General features: G+C 36.4%; 1 protein-coding gene and 1 pseudogene across 6 annotated transcripts in view; one reads left to right on the plus strand and one right to left on the minus strand.

Annotated features, from left to right (window-relative positions):
* Positions 1–17,070, plus strand: part of NFAT5 (nuclear factor of activated T cells 5) — a 140,676-nt gene that overhangs the window by 55,415 nt on the left and 68,191 nt on the right. Inside the window, exon 1 of one of the 6 annotated variants that reach the window (XM_073226340.1) lies at positions 6,972–7,044. The exons of the other annotated variants lie outside the window; for them this stretch is intronic. The gene's annotated coding sequence lies outside the window, so the exon portion shown is untranslated. Of the gene's footprint in view, positions 1–6,971; positions 7,045–17,070 lie in introns of those variants that run through there. 6 annotated transcript variants of the gene reach the window in all.
* Positions 955–6,941, minus strand: LOC108403084 (small ribosomal subunit protein eS1-like; annotated as a pseudogene).

The following is a 17,070-nucleotide window of genomic DNA, read 5'->3' on the forward strand; positions in this document are numbered from 1 at the left end:
CTTCATACTCTCTGAGCAAAGAACTTATTGATACAGGTTAAAATTACAACAGAATAACTTCTGCTTTTAGCCAAAATAGAGTAACAGGGACCAGATTTACCCTCCTTGAATCAACTAAAAAGACAGATAAAATACAGGAAACAGTGGTTCTCTTTACATTTAATGCCAGGTAATGAAAGACAGTAATCCCTGAAGAAAAACAAACAAATGAGATGAGTTCTACAGGTGCTCTGGCTTATTCCCTGGGAAAAGTTTCCAGACTGTGGTGCAAAAAGCAGAAACCCAAGCAGAGCCCAGTGGTGTCCTGTAGTTGATGAGGTAGAGCTTGGAGTCTGAGGGAGCCAAGATAGTAGAGTTCTCAAGGAGGAATACTGGAAAGATGAGGACTCTTAAAATAGGCAGAGGGTCCCTTCCGATATTCAGTTGAGTGGTTATCATTACTTGGATGTGGGAAAACTACCCAAGACTGAGGGAAAAACTACCTGAATGCACTAGAGGGAACAGTGCTCAGACCTCACAGAGGGCTGGATATAATGCCTGTTAAGAGGGGTCTTGCTTCACTAGTAAGGAAAAATTAAATATAAAATAACCAGCACAAATATCCAGTACACAACAGGGTAAAATCCTATATGTCTAGATCGAACCAAAAATCACCATGGTCCCAAAGTTTATTTTATTTTATCAAAAGTCACCTGTCATAGAAAGAGGCATAAAAATACAACACAATGAGAAAGATTAGTAAATCAAAACTGATCCAGAAATCACTTGTGGTTTTTTTTTTTTATGTCTTTATCCATTGTCATTTCCAGGTTATTGTCCTCTCCAACACTCAGTCTGGTATATATGAGGCAAAAAGAAAACCTAGGGATCTCTCTGCTGTATTGTTCCTAGGTCCAACCCTCCTTAGAGGGTCTGTCTTCTTCTTTCTACCTTTCAGTCTTCTTATGTGTGTTTTTCACATAGACTGGGTGTTGGAGAGGACAATAAGCTGGAAATAACAATGGGTAAGGACAAAAAAAAAAGCCACAAGTGAAGTTTTTGCTTTACCTTTTATACTTACATCTAAAAAAAAGAGAGATCCCTTGGTTTTCTTTTTGCCTCATATATCCCAGACTGGGTGTTGGAGAGGACAATAACCTGGAAAGACTTCACAAGAAAACAGTAGGATGTGTTCATGTCCTTGGCATATGCAAAGATTTCTTAAAACAGGATACAAAAATCATTAATCATAAATGGTAAGATTGATAGATTGATAGAACTTCATTAAAATTAAAAACTCCTGTTTATTAAAGATGCCATTAAAGGGGTGGAAAAGCAAGCCATATATGGGAGAAGATATTTACAGTATGTATATTTGACGTAGAATTTTTATCTAGAATATGTAATAAATTCCTGTAAATTAATTTTTTTGAAAAAAGGACACCCCATCAAAAAATGGGTAAAAACTTGACTGCCGCTTCAAGAAAGAAGATAACCATATGGCCAATAAGCAAGTGAAAAAGTGCTCAAAATCATTAATTATTAGGGACCTGAAAGTTAAAACCATGATGTATTACTACTACTCTTCCACAAGATAGCTTGTAAAAAATTATAGAAACATTTTTTTCTATGACTGAGTTGTGGAGTAACCAGAACTTCATACATTGATGTTGAGAGTGTATGGGTACAACCACCTGGGAAAACTGTTTTGGCAGCATCTACTAAAGTTGAGTATACACATATACCTTATGACCCAGCAGTTTCACCTCTAGGTATGTATCCATGTGAAGCACATATACGCATATACAGGCATACTTTATTTTATTGCGCTTCACTTTATTGTGCTTCTTAGATGCTGCATTTTTTTACAAAACGAAGGTTCATGACAACCCTGTGTTGAACAAGTCTGTCAGCACCATTTTATCCAACAACATTTACTAACTCCCTGTCTCTGTCATATTTTGGTAATTCTCGCATATTTCAGACTTTGCCATTTTTATTGTATTATGGCGATCTGTGATCACTGATTTTTGATGTTGCTATTATAATGATCTTGGAGCTCTATGAACTGTGCCTATATAAGACAGTGAGCATAATAATTGATAATGTTCTGTGTGTTCTGACTGCTCCACTGATCAGCTATTCCCCCATCTGTCTCACAACTTGGGACTCTTGTTTTCCCTAAGACATAACAGTACTTAAATTAGGTCATATAATAACCCTACAGTGGCTGCTAAGTGTCCAAGTAAAAAGTAAAAAGAAGAGTCATATGTCTCTCACTTTAAATCAAAACTTTAAAATGATTAAGCTTAGTGAGGAAGGCATGTCAAAGCGAGATAGCCCAAAAGCTAGGCCTCTTGGCCAAACAATTAACCACATTGTGAATGCAAAGAAAAAGTTCTTGAAGGAAACTAGAAGTACTACTCCACAGAACACATGACAAATAAGAAAGCAAAATAGCCTCATTGCAGACATGGAGAAAGTTTGAGTGGTCCTGAGGGGAGATCAACTGAGCCACAACACTCCTTAAGCCAAAGCCTGATCCAGAGCAAGGGCCTTAACTCTGTTCAATTCTATGAAGGCTGAGACAGGCGGGGAAGCTGCAGAAGAAAAGTTGGAAGCTAGCAGAGGTTGGTTCATGAGCTTTAAGAGGCTGTCTCTGTAACAGAAAAGTGCGAGATGAGGCAGCAGGAGCTGATGTAGAAGCTGCAGCAAGTTATACAGAAGGTCTAAGGTCATATACACTAAACAAGAAATTTTCAACATAGATGAAACAGCCTTCTATTGGAAGAAGATGCCAGTAGGGAGAAGTCAATGCAGGGCTTCAAAGCTTCAAAGAGCAGGCTGACTCTCTTGTTAGGGGCTAATGCAGCTGGTGACTTTAAGTTGAAGCCAATGCTCATTTACCATCTGAATATCCTAGGACCCTTAGGATTGTGCTACATCTATTCTGCCTGTGCTCTAGAAATGGAACAACCAAGCCAAGATGACAGCATGTCTGTTTACAACACAGCTTACTGAATATTTTAAGCCCACTGGTGAGACCTACTGCTCCAGGGGGGGAAGAAAAAAAAGCTTCCTTTCAACGTATTACTACTGCTTATTGACTATACACCTCGTCACCCAAGGTCTCTGATGAAGTTGTGCAATGAGATTAATGTTCTCATGCCTGCTAACACAATGTCCGTACTGCAGCACATGGAGCAAGGAATAATTTTGTCTTTCAAGTCTTATTATTTAAGAAATACATTATTATGTAAGGCTTAATCTGCCTTAGATGGTGATTCCCTCTGATGGATCTGGACAAAGTAAATTGAAAACCTTCTGGAAAAGATTTGCCAATCTGGATGCCATTAAGAACATTCATGACTCATGGGAAGAGGTCAAAATGTCATCATTAACAAGAGTTTGGAAGAAGTTGATCCCAGCCCTCATGGATGATTTTGAGGGGTTCAAGACATCAGTGGAGGAAACAACTGTAGATGTGGTGGAAATAGCAACAGAACTAGAATTTCTATAGAAGTGGAGCCTGTGACTGAATTGCTGCAATCTCATGATAAAACTAACAGAGGATGAGTTGTTTCTTAAAGATGAGCAGAGAAAGTTTCTTGAGATGGAATCTACTCCTGGAGAAGATGCTGTGAAGACTGTTGAAATGACAATGAAGGATTTAGAATATGACATAAACTTAGTTGATAAAGCAACGACCAGATTTGAGAGGACTGACTCAATATTGGGAGATGTTTTACTCTGAGTAAAATGCTATCAAACATCATCACGTGCTACAGAGAAACTGTTCATAAAAGGAAGAGTCTGCTGATGTGGCAAACTTCATTGTCTTAAGAAATTACTACAGCCACCCCAACCTTCAGCCATCATCACCTTGATCAGTCAGCAACCATCAACATGGAAGCAGGACCCTCTCCCAGCAAAAAGATTACTGTCTGAAAGCTCAGATGATGGTTAATTTTTTTTTTAGCAATAAAGTACTCTTAAATTAAGGTCTGTACATTGTTTTTTAGACATAATGCTATTGAACACCTAGTAAACTGCAGTATAGATAGTGTAAACATAACTTTTATGTGCACTGGGAAACAAAAAGAATTCATTTGACTGACTTTATTGTGATAATTTGCCTCATTGTCGTTGTCAGAAAACAAACCCACAATATCTCTGAAGTCTGCCTATGTAAGAATGTTCATAGCAGTGGTTTTATTTATTTATTTATTCATTCATTCATTCATTTATTTAGGTATCATTCATGTACAATTACATGAGCAATATTATCGTTACTAGACTCCCCCTATTACAATCACTGTCCATCAGCATAGTAAGATGCTATCGAATCACTACTTGTCTTCTCTGTGTTGTACTGCCTTCCCCATGGCCCCCCCAACACATTATGTGTGCTAATCATAATGCCCCTTTTTACCCCTTATCCCTCCCTTCACACCCACCCTCCCCAGTTCCGTTGGTAACTGTTAGTTCAGTCTTGGGTTCTGTGAGTCTGCTATTTTGTTGCTTCAGTTTTTGCTTTGTTCTTACACTCCACAGATGAGAGAAATCATTTGATACTTGTCTTTCTCCACCTGGCCTATTTCTCTGAGCATAATACCCTCTAGCTCCATCCATGTTGTTGGAAATGGTAGGATTTATTTTCTTCTTATGGCTGAGTAATATTCCATTGTGTATATGTACCACATCTTCTTTATCCATTCATCTACTGATGGACACTTAGGTTGCTTCCATTTCTTGGTTATTGTAAATAGTGCTGTAATAAACATGAGGTGCATATGTCTTTTTGAAACTGGGCTGCTGCATTCTTAGGGTAAATTTCTAGAAGTGGAATTCCTGGGTCAAATGATATTTCTATTTTGAATTTTTTGAGGAACCTCCATACTGATTTCCACAATGGTTGAACTAATTTACATTCCCACCAGCAGTGTAGGAGGGTTCCCCTTTCTCCACAGCCTCACCAGCATTTGTTGTTGTCTTTTGGATGGTGGTTATCCTTACTGGTGTGAGGTGATATCTCATTGTGGTTTTTATTTGCATTTCTGTGATGATTAGCGATGCGAAGCATCTTTTCATGTGCCTGTTGGCCACCTGAATTTCTTCTTTGGAGAAATGACTGTTCAGATCCTCTGCCCATTTTTAAATTGGATTATCTGCCTTTTGTTTGTTGAGGTACGTGAGCTCCTTATATATTTTTATATTTTGGATGTCAACCCTTTCTCGGATATGTCATTTATGAAAAGATTCTCTCATACTGTAGGATGTCTTTTTGTTCTATTGATGGTGTCCTTTGCTGTACAGAAGCTTTTCAGCTTGATATAGTCCCACTTGTTCATTGTTGCTTTTGTTTCCCTTCTCCAGGGAGATATGTTCATGAAGAAGTTGCTCATGTTTATGTCCAAGAGATTTTTGCCTATGTAAGAGTATTTGGTTTCTAAGAGTATTATGGTTTCATGACTTACATTCAAGTTTTTGATCCATTTCGATTTTACTTTTGTGTATGGGTTTAGACAATTAATGGATCCAATACTTTAAAGATTGCAAGTCAGCTATTTTTTAAAGTGTTTCTTAATTTGGGTTTGTATACTTACTTGTGACTACATTCTTTCTTGGCAAGAATATCACAGAAATGATGTATTGTATTCTTTCAGATAGCATACAATTTTGAATTGTGTCAGGGTTTTTTTCCACAAATAAGATTTTTAACTTGACACCATTGAGGATCTGAATTTTAAAGAGATTCTTAGACTGGTGGCTCATATTCATCAGCTTGTTCAACTTTCGCACCTGTCTCATCCCCAGTAGCTTTTCCAGAACTACCATGAAGCTCCATGACTTTTCCCAATTCAAACTTGGGCTTCTTTAGCATTTATAGTTTTTCTAATAAACACATCATGGAGTGGATAAATAGATTGGCAAGACTTTTCTATATCTTTTCCAGTGCTGTCTGGAATCAACTTATTGGCCACTTCTTTGAAGTCATTTGCCTGCACTTCTTGGGTCATGATTTCCATCATCTTCTCCAGGATTGGAGAAAATCATCTTTTCCATGATTTCCGGGATTGGGCAGACCTGTTGATGCTGAGTATGAGGTCTATCATATATGATTATTGCATTTTTAAAAGTAAAACCAATACAGAATAGATGAAGCAAATAACCATTAGAGTAGTCTGGACATCGACATGAGCTTCAGTCAGGGTCTACCTTTTTTTTTTTTTACCATAGAGCACATTTTGTCATGGGTAAGATCCATGTCTTGGAAATTAGGCAATTTTTGCCCTGAGCATCCTCAGTAATTAGCTTGAATTTTCTAAATGCAACTTCATCGTTCTGCAGATCAGTGAGAGTCACTTCAAAAACAACCCTTGAGACCATCAGTAGAAATTTTGGTCCGTTTTGTTCTTGTGACTATAGTGTTTTTCCTATATTTCTTATACTGAACATGGCTGATGCTTTCAAATCATACCCATCATTCTTAGAAAATGGATCAACCACTTTCTTCTTGGCTCCCTTTTTGCCTTTCATAAGGTGCTCGTTCTTATGACCACCATGATGCTGCTCAGAGAGCCAAAAGGAGAATTGTGCCATTTTTCATGATACTTTAATTACTCGATTAAAGTGTTATATCTGTCAGTCTTCTCCACTTTTAAGTTACTCTTTTTTCCCTTTGTAATTAATAATCTTTGTGGAGTTGTACTTTGAAACTATATAAATATCTCATTTCTCATCACACTGTAAATATTCATTACTATTTTATATCAGTACGGACTCATGTTTTCAGAAGATTATAATCTGTTACCATTATTATTTATCTTCATGCTCATATTTGGAAGTGAGAGCTTCTTCAAGCTGGCTTCTGTGTCCTTTTGACATATCCCCTATAGATCTTTGGGTACTTCCTTACTGTTAGCAAAACAAGATATTCGAGGCTCATCTTGTACTTTTCTTCTTCCAGCTCTGATACCAACTATTTTGCAAAGAAGCCCTAATTGCTTTTGGTGGAAGAGAGTATTTAGAAACCAAAGTCTGGATGAGAGGTGTGCTCATTTTGTGAGTATGCTTTTGGGGTGCTGCTGTTCTGTGCACCTTTCAGAAGACAAAGTTAGGGAATATATGTTTATTTTTCTGTCTTTCTGTTCACATTGACTTCCATGAGTTTACACTGATACCTCAAGTTACAACTCACCACCATAGGATTCCTTCTTGTTTTTTTCCTATGTTTGTAACTCCCTTGTTTGATACGGGGAGATTTGATTCCCTTTAATCTTAATATATTTACTTATTTGAGCATAATGTGTTTATTTGCGCAGTCTCCCTGGGTGTGACCAAGCTCCTGTTTCTACTGCCTCCCTGGTCCTACATGTCAATACCCTAATTACCCAACTTGGACTCCTGTATCTTGCCTTTAGACTCTGTCTGCTATCCTACATCATCAATATTCTTTTCAACCTGTGTGTGTTGTGACACCACAGCTACCCTCTTTCTTACCTGTGGATACCAATACCATTCACACCCTGCTTGGGTTCTTACTCCCTGCACTGGGTGGCCCTGCTAAGAGGATACCATCATACATTTTTTACCCTGCTAGGATTTTGATACCCTACATAAAGGTGCTCTTTATCCCTGTTCCCTCAACCCTTGTGGCTGTCTGCCTTTACCCACCTGAACTCTAGCATCTTATGCTGGGCAACCCATCCATGAGAATGTCCTCTTAATCCTGCTCAGGCTCCAGGGCTTCTCATGAATGCCCTCCTCACCCAGCTTAAATTTCTAATCCCCATGCTGGGCTTTGCTACTTTTCCACATGGACTCACTCTAGTTCCGGCCTTAACCTTTGATTCCTAGCCCTACTATGTAGGCATCCTACTCACTGCTTGGGTTCTAATACCTTATGCACCTCTTGCACAGGTACTCTTCTCTCCCTGCTCAGGCTCTGACCTGTGCTGATCACTCTCTATCACCTTCCACTGGCTTGGGCTGTGATGGCCTGTACTGTCCCCTTTAGGATACACTTCTCACCATGCTCTGGCTCTGATACCCAAAGCTGGGCTCTCCCTACTTCTTCCCATAGATACTGTCCTCATTCTGCCTGGGCTACTCATCCCAGTGGAGACTCTTATTTTACTTGGGCTCCAAACCCCACAGTAGGCTGTCTCCCTGTGTGTCAGGCTTCCCTCTTGCATGAATGCTCTCCTCATCCTACTTTTTAGGTTTCCATCCCAAGCTGGGTCATCCTTCCATTCCCTGCAACCACCCCCCCCATCTTTACCCTGCTTGGGGTCTGACACCTTACACCACATACTTTATTTATGTTGCTTGGACTGTATACCTGGATATCTCTTCCATCCCCCTTCCCTTTCCATTAATGCTGTCCTTATTCTGCTTGGGCTCTGAACCCCTCACAAGGCTTCACACCACCAGTCTTCTGACACCCAGCCCTGGGTCCTCCTCACCCCTCTTGGACTCTATCTGAACTCTACAATTTTTAAAGCTATATTGAAAAAGTGTTCTTGTAAGAGCTTTGAAAATTATAAATAAGCCACAAGTATTTTACTCAACAATTTGTCATAGATAGGACTTTGAAAGTCTTATTCCTTCTAGGACAGACTTAAGTAATTTCTTCAGAAAATAGTATAAATAAACTAAGGCTATAGATAGCCAAAATTGTTAATTGAATAGTATACTCCATTCTGTATTTCATAAGTGTTCAGAAGTTATTTAGAAAATAATTGTAGATGTTATTTAACATTTATGTGTTTTATAAAATATTTAAGTGGAAAGTAATACATGCTAGAAAAAATACATGATGTTGTGTATTAAAATGGTTGTGGAACCCAGGGTAGTTTTCTTATTCCCCACATTAATATCATTTTATGCTGCTGTGTATTATTTAAAATTTCTTTAGAATGCTACATTGTTTTAGGAAAACAATAATAAAATACAATCAGGAAGAAGTTATATGATTAAGTAAAGATGTGACAGCTGACTAGTAAATTGACCTAAAATTCAGTAAGAAAAATTTGTTAAAACAGAGTATCACCTACTAGTTATTCTTGAACTCGATAATCTTTTAGAAACCAAATATTCAGTAGACCTGCAGCCAGTACATTTTTCCAGTAGAGATGCCAAGTATGATGACTGTCAAGCCTGAGGTGTTTTTACCAGAGTGAATGTTGTCTGTCTTCAATGCAGAACTATGTTGGCTCAGTGGAGGTGCCAGGCATTTTGTTTTAGAATGTCTGGCTTGAAACCTTGGGATTTGGGATTAGGATTCATAGCCTTGGGATTGATTCATCAGCTTATTGGGATATTTAATAGAGAGATGGAAGAGTAAGCCACTTAGTTCCCAAGCCAGTTGCAAGTCTTTTAACTGTTTCGGTTGTTGAAGTAGCCTTGTATTTAGAGCTTTAAAAAAAAATAAATAAAATCCTACTTTTAAAACAAGATACGTTTTTGGATTTTTCAGCATTAAGGTGTTTTTATCTGATATCTAGGAGCATTCATTATTGAATAACTAATATTTAAATAACTAGTATGTTAAAACTTTAAGCATTCCCAACACAAAGTATCATTTTTTGTACCACAAATATTTAGCTGCTTGCTTAACAGTTGAAAAGAAACTTAAAGAGCTTTCCCCCCTTCTTGTTGTTCATCTCTACATGGAGTTAAGTCTGTAGTGTTAGTTGTGTACAACTTTTATTTATTTTGTTATCTGAAAGTAAGATAATCTTCATAAAAATCATAAAGTAAGTGGTCTTTCTGGCAGTTTTGATCTTTACTTTCTGATCCTAACACAATTGAACATTGAATGCTGTCTGTCAGGTCAGGGGTGGGATTGGGGATAACAGTTCCAAAAAAGTAATAATAATTTACAGAGTTCTTTTTAACACATCATCTTATTTAAACCTTAGAGCAATTCTGTTAGGCTATGCACTATCCATGCATAGCCTTAATTTTTATTGGTTTTATTGATTTAGTTAAATTAGATATTTTAGTAAAAAGAATATCCATGAGCTAACTGTTGAGCCCAACTTATTTCTGCTCCTCCTCTGTCTGATCTCTTTGTCTCTCCATCAAAGGAAAATACTGTCCCAAACTTTGTCATTTCATTCTTTTGTTTTATCATATTTCTTTTTTTTATTTTTATTGTTACACAAGCTTCAAATTCTTTATTGGCAAAAGCTGGATTGTTATTAATTTAACAGGATTGTTATTAAATTAAGTGAGGATATGTATATAATAAGCTTTGCACAGTGCCCTTCCATCCCCCCACCATGCTCAATAAATGATAGTTGTAATTGTAGTAATAATGTTGTTATTTTGCTGAGAGAGAAAACAGCAAGAAAGCATGCCTTTTCTCAGCTATTTCTTTTGTTTTAATTCCCTGGACTCTTCTTGGGAAAATGAAGGAGTATGGGGGTTTGAGGTCTTTTCATCTTTTCCTGGAACTGAGCAAACTGAACAACATGCAGAATGAAGCAGTAGAAAATGGGTTTTGGGCAATCAGCAGTTAAGGAACAAAATGTAATGTAAAAGGGAAAAAAAGCTGCGCTATTTAAGTTACCTGTTTCCCATCTCTTTCACTGCCTTTCACCCTCAGAACAGAATTTCTGTGTTCTTTTGAGTTTAATGCAATATAGTGAAAACTCCCACCCCCTCACAGCCAGTGTTGAAGAATAAAGGTCCAAATTGACACAGAAATAATCAGTGACATAAATGGATCAAGTAGAGTTTACTAAATGACCAAGCATATAAGCCAGCCAGTCAGCCTATTTCTACACTGTTCTTCCCACTCAACATTGTGGAGCATTAGTTTGCTCAATATCTGAAAATGATTTCATTCCTCAATTTCTTCCTTCCTTCGATTGCCTTGGGGCCTGCACTGTTGCACTAACATGAGACAAATCCTTGATCTTCTCAGCTTGTTCATTTTCTAATTTCTTTTTTCATGCACTAATGTTAATAATTTATGGTAACAGAGTTAGTTATTATATTGCACTTGCCCTAATTCTACTACATGGATACGTAAGCACTGCCCTTCTATCAGGCTTTTTAGTCAACTAAAATTCATAATGAGCCATTTAATGAGTTGTCAAACATTATTGTACAAATTATTAGCAATATTAATAGCAAAAATATATAAAGCAGTAGTCACCTGAATCCTGGCAGACCAAGGAAAGAATTGCTTAGAAAACAAAAGTAAAATCATTTCTAAATTTTAAAAAAAGAGAGTGAGTGCATTTAAGTACATTGCACAAGAGTAGTCTTACCAGCTGTTATATTAATCCTTATTAAATTTCACTTTATTCCTTTGGGCAGATATTCCAGCCTTTCATGATCTGTGATGAAATATGACATATGATATATCCCTCTTAAGCCTGTGTTATTTACAAATTTAATACCTTTGTTTGAGTTGATGTAGGAACCACCTAGTAACCACCTCCCTTTAGGTTGAACCCATGCATTTTTGAGTGCTGTTGCTTAGAGTTACCTATTTCATTAAATCTACATTTCTTCCTGTTGTTCATAAGAACTTTTTAAGGTTTTCATCAAATACTTTACTGAAATCAGGATACCTATACCTCCATGGAAGAGCCTGAAAAAGGAAATTAGATTAGTTTTCAGCTTGGCCTTCATCATAATTTTACTTTTCACAAATAGAAGCTCTGTGAAAAGATAGTTTTGTTTATTAGCTGTGCAGTTCTTACTGTACTTGTTCTGTTTCTCTCTTTAAAAATCAGTGGGGAGGAGATGCTTGAACAGACATTTCTCCAAAGAATAAATACAGATGGCCATCAGGGAAATGCAAATCAAAACCACAGTGAGATATCACCTCACACCACTCAGAATGGCCACTATCCAAAAGACAAGAAATAACAAGTGTTGGTGAGGATGTGGAGGAAAGGGAGCACTCCTACACTGTTGGTGGGAATGTCAATTGGTACAGTCATTGTGGAAAGCAGTGTGGAGGTTCCTCAAAAAACTAAAAATAGAAATAATTCGACCCAGCAATTCCACCTCTACGAATTCACCTAAAGGAAGCAAAATCCCTGATCCAAAAAGATATATGTACCCTAAAGTTTATTGCTGCATTATTTACAATAGCTAAGATAAGGAAGCAACCTAAGTGTCCATCAGTAGATGAATGGATAAAGAAGATGTGGTACATATACACGATGGAATAAGCCAGATGGAGAAAGACAAATGCCATACTATTTGTGAATATAAAAACAAAGCAAAACAGAAGGAATAAAACAGCTGTAGACTCACAGACACTGAGAAGGGACTGGTGGTTACCATGAGGTGGGGGAGGAGGGGATAATAGTGCACAAAAATTCTCAATCATAATGTAGATTGATCATGGGGATAGTAGTACAGCATGGAGAATACAGCCAGTGATTTTGTAACATTTTTCTGTGTTGATGGATAGTAGCTGTACTAGTGGGAGTGAGAATTTAATAATATGGGTAACTATTGAACCACCACTGTGTTGTGCACTTACTTGAAACTAAAATAAGAATATATCAGTTTTTTAAAAAGCTGGGGCTTTACTGATGTATAATTTACATATCATAAATTCACCAACATAAAGTGTACCTATTCAGTGGTGGTTAGTACATTTACAGAGTGTGTAAATATATCACCATAATCGAATTTTAGAATATTTTTACCACCCCAAAAAGAAACCTTGTAACCATTCTCTCTATTTGAAAGAAATGCGTGATATGATTTTACTTTTGTCTTAAAGGAAGTCTTTCCTCAGCAAATTGCCTCTCTGTCATGGATTTTCCATCCTCTTTCTTCATATTTTGTGTTTATAAACCTAAAATTTCATTTCTTCCTTATCTAGCTAAGTGATTTAAAAGATAATGCAAGAAAAATAGATACGGCAGCATAGCAGCACTTGGGAGTGTTTGTCATTTTTATGGGTTTAAAGCAACTAAGTTTTTTCTCTTGACATAAATATATTTTGGCAGATCCCTTATCGTTTCATCTAAGCTAATTTTTATTTTCAAATTCCCTTTTTGTTTGGACAAAAAAAAGGGTTTGAGTGTGCTTTTCTTTTATGTATAAAGAAGTCTTGTTTTCAACATGGATTGAGACAGATATTGCATTAAAATCAACATTTGATGATATGGCATTTCTGTTTTAATTAGGTCCTCCCTACTCACCCCCAAATAATACATGTATTTTTAAATAGAAGTAGCTTACTTAACGTTTTCTGTAACATTTTAACAAGCTGAAAATTTTCAATTGGGGCATATATATTCAGACAGATGTTGAATTTGCAAAATGCTTTGAAGATGAAAATTTCAGTGTTATACAGTAATAGGATTTTTCAGTAGAAATTTTTGATTCTCTACTGTGAAGACCATTTAATAGTACAACTTCTAATTTTAGCTTTCACAACATTCTTCCTCATCCTTATCCACATCACAGTTCTTTAATGATTAACTAGGAGGATGAAATGGATTCACTTATGAATTCAGTAATCAGTAACTAAAAGTATTGTCTTGTAGTGCTACCACTGTTTTTTAATCACTCCTGCAAATAATTGATAATCTTCTTTAATTGTCGGAATAAGCTTTAATTGTTGGAATGTTGGGTTTCTTGGAATATTAGGCAAGTTCCTAAAATTCTGTGCCTTGGTTCTTTTGAATAAGGGTGTGTGATTTGAATGGGACTTTTGGAGTTCTATACAACATTTATTCTACTACCTTTAGAGGGTATTTTGAGAATTCTTTGTTTAAAAACCGTACAATAATAACTATAAAATAAATTTTAAAATAGATATAAATTTAATTTTTTGGGCAGTTAGAGTATTATGCATTAAAAAGGTGAAGTATTCTTTAATCTGGGATGCAAAAGTAATCATAATCCAATATAAGCATTTATGCTGATTTTTTTTTACTTAATGTTTCATTCATTTTTTGAATTAAAGTATCATTGATACACACTTTTACAAAGGTTTTATATGAAAAACAATGTGGTTACTACATTCACCCATATTATTGAGTCACCCCCATACCCCATTGTAGTCACTGTCCATCAGTGTAGTAAGATTATGCTTTCTGATTTAAGAGTATCCTATATTTGTGCATTTCCAGAGATGAAGATACCTCAGAGGAAGAATTATTTCCTTGAATTATGACATTACTTTTTTAACTTCTTTGAGGGAAAAATGCATTATGATAGTGAATTAAAAGGTTTGCTGAAAGGTGCTGGGTGAAAGAGCAGGACTAGACTAATGGTCTAATTGGAGAAGCCAATTTAAAGCTGATGTACATGGGTATATGCTATCTCATATATAAAGAATGCTTAAGTTATTATACTCTTATTATTACAAAGGAGGATACAGGCCATGTTGGGTTGTTTGACATTTCTTCTATTCTTTCTAAGTTTTATCTAGTTTTCTTTTTTTAATTTATCAAAGTATCATTGATATACAGTCTTACAATGGTTTCATATAAACAACACAGTGGTTTCAACATTTACCCATATTATCATTTCCTTACCCTCTCTATTGTGGTCACTGTCTATCAGCATAGTAAGATGTTACAGAGTCATTGTTTTTTCTGTGCTATACTGCCTTCCCCATGACCTACCTATATTGTGATCGTGAATTATATTGTCTCTTAACCCCTTCTCCATTCCCATCCACCCTCTACAACACCTCCCCTTTGGTAACCACTAGTCCCTTTTCAGTGTCTTATGAGTCTACTGCTGTTTTGATCCATTTTGCTTTGTTTTTATACTCCACAAGTGAGTGAAATCATTTGGTATTTGTCTTTATCTGCCTGGCAAATTTCACTGAGCATAATACCCTCTAACTCCATCCATGTTGCAAATGGGAGGATTTATTTTCTTTTTATGGCTGAATAATATTCTGTTGTGTATATGTACCACATCTTCTTTATCCATTCATCTATTGATGGACACTTAGATTGCTTCCATATTTTGGCTGTTATAAATAGTGCTGCAATAAACATAAGGGGTGCATATGTCCTTTCAAATCATGGATCTTGTTTTCTTCAGGGGTGCATATGTCCTTTTGAATCATGGATCTTGTTTTCTTCAGGTAAATTCCTAGGAGTGGAATTAGTGGGTCAAATGATATTTCTATTTTTAGCTTCTTGAAGAACCTCCATACTCCACAATGGTTGTAACAATTTACATTCCCACCAACAGCGTAGGAGGGTTTCCCTTTCTCTGCATCCTCACCAGCATTTGCTGTTTGTCTTTTGGTATTGGCATCCTAACTGGTGTGAGGTGATATCTCATAGTGGTTTTAATTTTCATTTCTCTAATTAGGGATGTGGAGTATCTTCATGTGCCTGTAGGCCATCTGTATTTCTTCTTTGGAGAAGTGTTTGTTCAGATCCTCTGCCCATTTTTTAATCGGCTTATTTGTTTTCTGGGTGTTGAGGCATGTGAGTTCATTATATATTTTAGATGTTAACTCCTTATTGGAACAATCATTTACGAATACATTCTCCCATACCGTCAGGTTCATTTTTGTTCTGCTGATGGTGTCCTTTGCTGTGCAGAAGCCTTTTAGTTGATGTAGTCCCATGTGTTCATTTTTGATCTTGTATTCCTTGCCCAAAGAAATGTGTTCAGAAAAAAGTTCCTCATGTTTATACTCAAGAGATTTTTGCCTATGTTTTCTTCTAAGAGTTTTATGACTTATATTCAGGTCTTTGATTCATCTTGAATTTACTTCTATGTATGGAGTTAGACCATAATCCAGTTTCATTCCCTTACATGTAGCTGTCCAGTTTTCCCAACACCAGTTGTTGAAGAGGCTATCTTTTCCCCATTGTATATTCACGGCTCCTTTATCGTATATTAATTGACCATATATTAATGGGTTTATATCTGGGCTCTCTATTCTGTTCCATTGTTCTGTGGATCTGTTCTTGTTCTTGTTCCAGTACCAAATTGTTTTGATTACTGTGGCTTTGTAGTAGAGCTTGAAGTCAGGGAGCATAATCCCCCAGCTTTGTTCTTCTTTCTCAGGATTGCTTTGGCTATTTGGGGTCTCTTGTGGTTCCTTATGAATTTTAGAACTATTCTGGTTTGTTGAAGAATGCTGTTGGAATTTTAATAGGGATTGCACTGAATATGTAGATTACTTTAGGCAGGATGGCCATTTTGACAATATTAATTCTTCCTATCCATGAGCACAGGATAGATTTCCATTTATTGGTGTCTTTAATTTCTCTCATGATGTCCTATAGTTTTCAAAGTATAGATCTTTCACCTCTTTGGTTAGGTTTATTCCTAGGTATTTTATTCTTTTTGATGCAATTGTAAATGGAGTTGTTTTCCTGATTTCTCTTTCTGCCAGTTCATTGTTAGTATACAGGAATGCAACAGATTTCTGTGTATTACTTTTGTATCCTGCAACTTTGCTGAATTCAGTTATTAGTTCCAATAGTTTTGTGGTGGATTCTTTAGGGTTTTCTATGTATAATATTATGTCATCTGCAAACAGTGACAGTTTAAATTCTTCCTTACCAATCTGGATGCCTTTTATTTATTTGTGTTGTTTGGTTGCTGTGGCTAGGACCTCAAGAACTGTGTTGAATAAAAGTGGGGAGAGTGGGCATCCTTATCTTGTTCCTGATCTTAAAGGAAAAGCTTTCAGCTTTTTGCTGTTAGTATTATATTGGCTGTGGATTTGTCATATATGGCCTTTGTTCTGTTGAGGTACTTGCCCTCTATACCCATTTTGTTGAGAGTTTTTATCATAAATGGATGTTGAATTTTGTCAAATGCTTTTTCAACATCTATTGAGATGATTGTATGATTTTTGTCCTTTTTGTTGATGTGGTATATAATATTGATTGATTTACGAGTATCATACCATCCTTGCATCCATGGAATAAATCCCACTTGGTCATGATGGATGATCTTTTTGATGTATTTTTGAATTCAGTTTGCTAATATTTTGTTGAGCATTTTTGCATCTGTGTTCATCAGGGATATTGGTCTTGTTTTAATTGGACCAGGGATTATTGGTCAAGTATATTGCTGGGTCTCTGTTTTAATTTGGTCATTGATCCATTGATT

Source organism: Manis javanica, chromosome 17 (assembly GCF_040802235.1).
Source record: "Manis javanica isolate MJ-LG chromosome 17, MJ_LKY, whole genome shotgun sequence".
Lineage (NCBI taxonomy): Eukaryota > Metazoa > Chordata > Mammalia > Pholidota > Manidae > Manis > Manis javanica.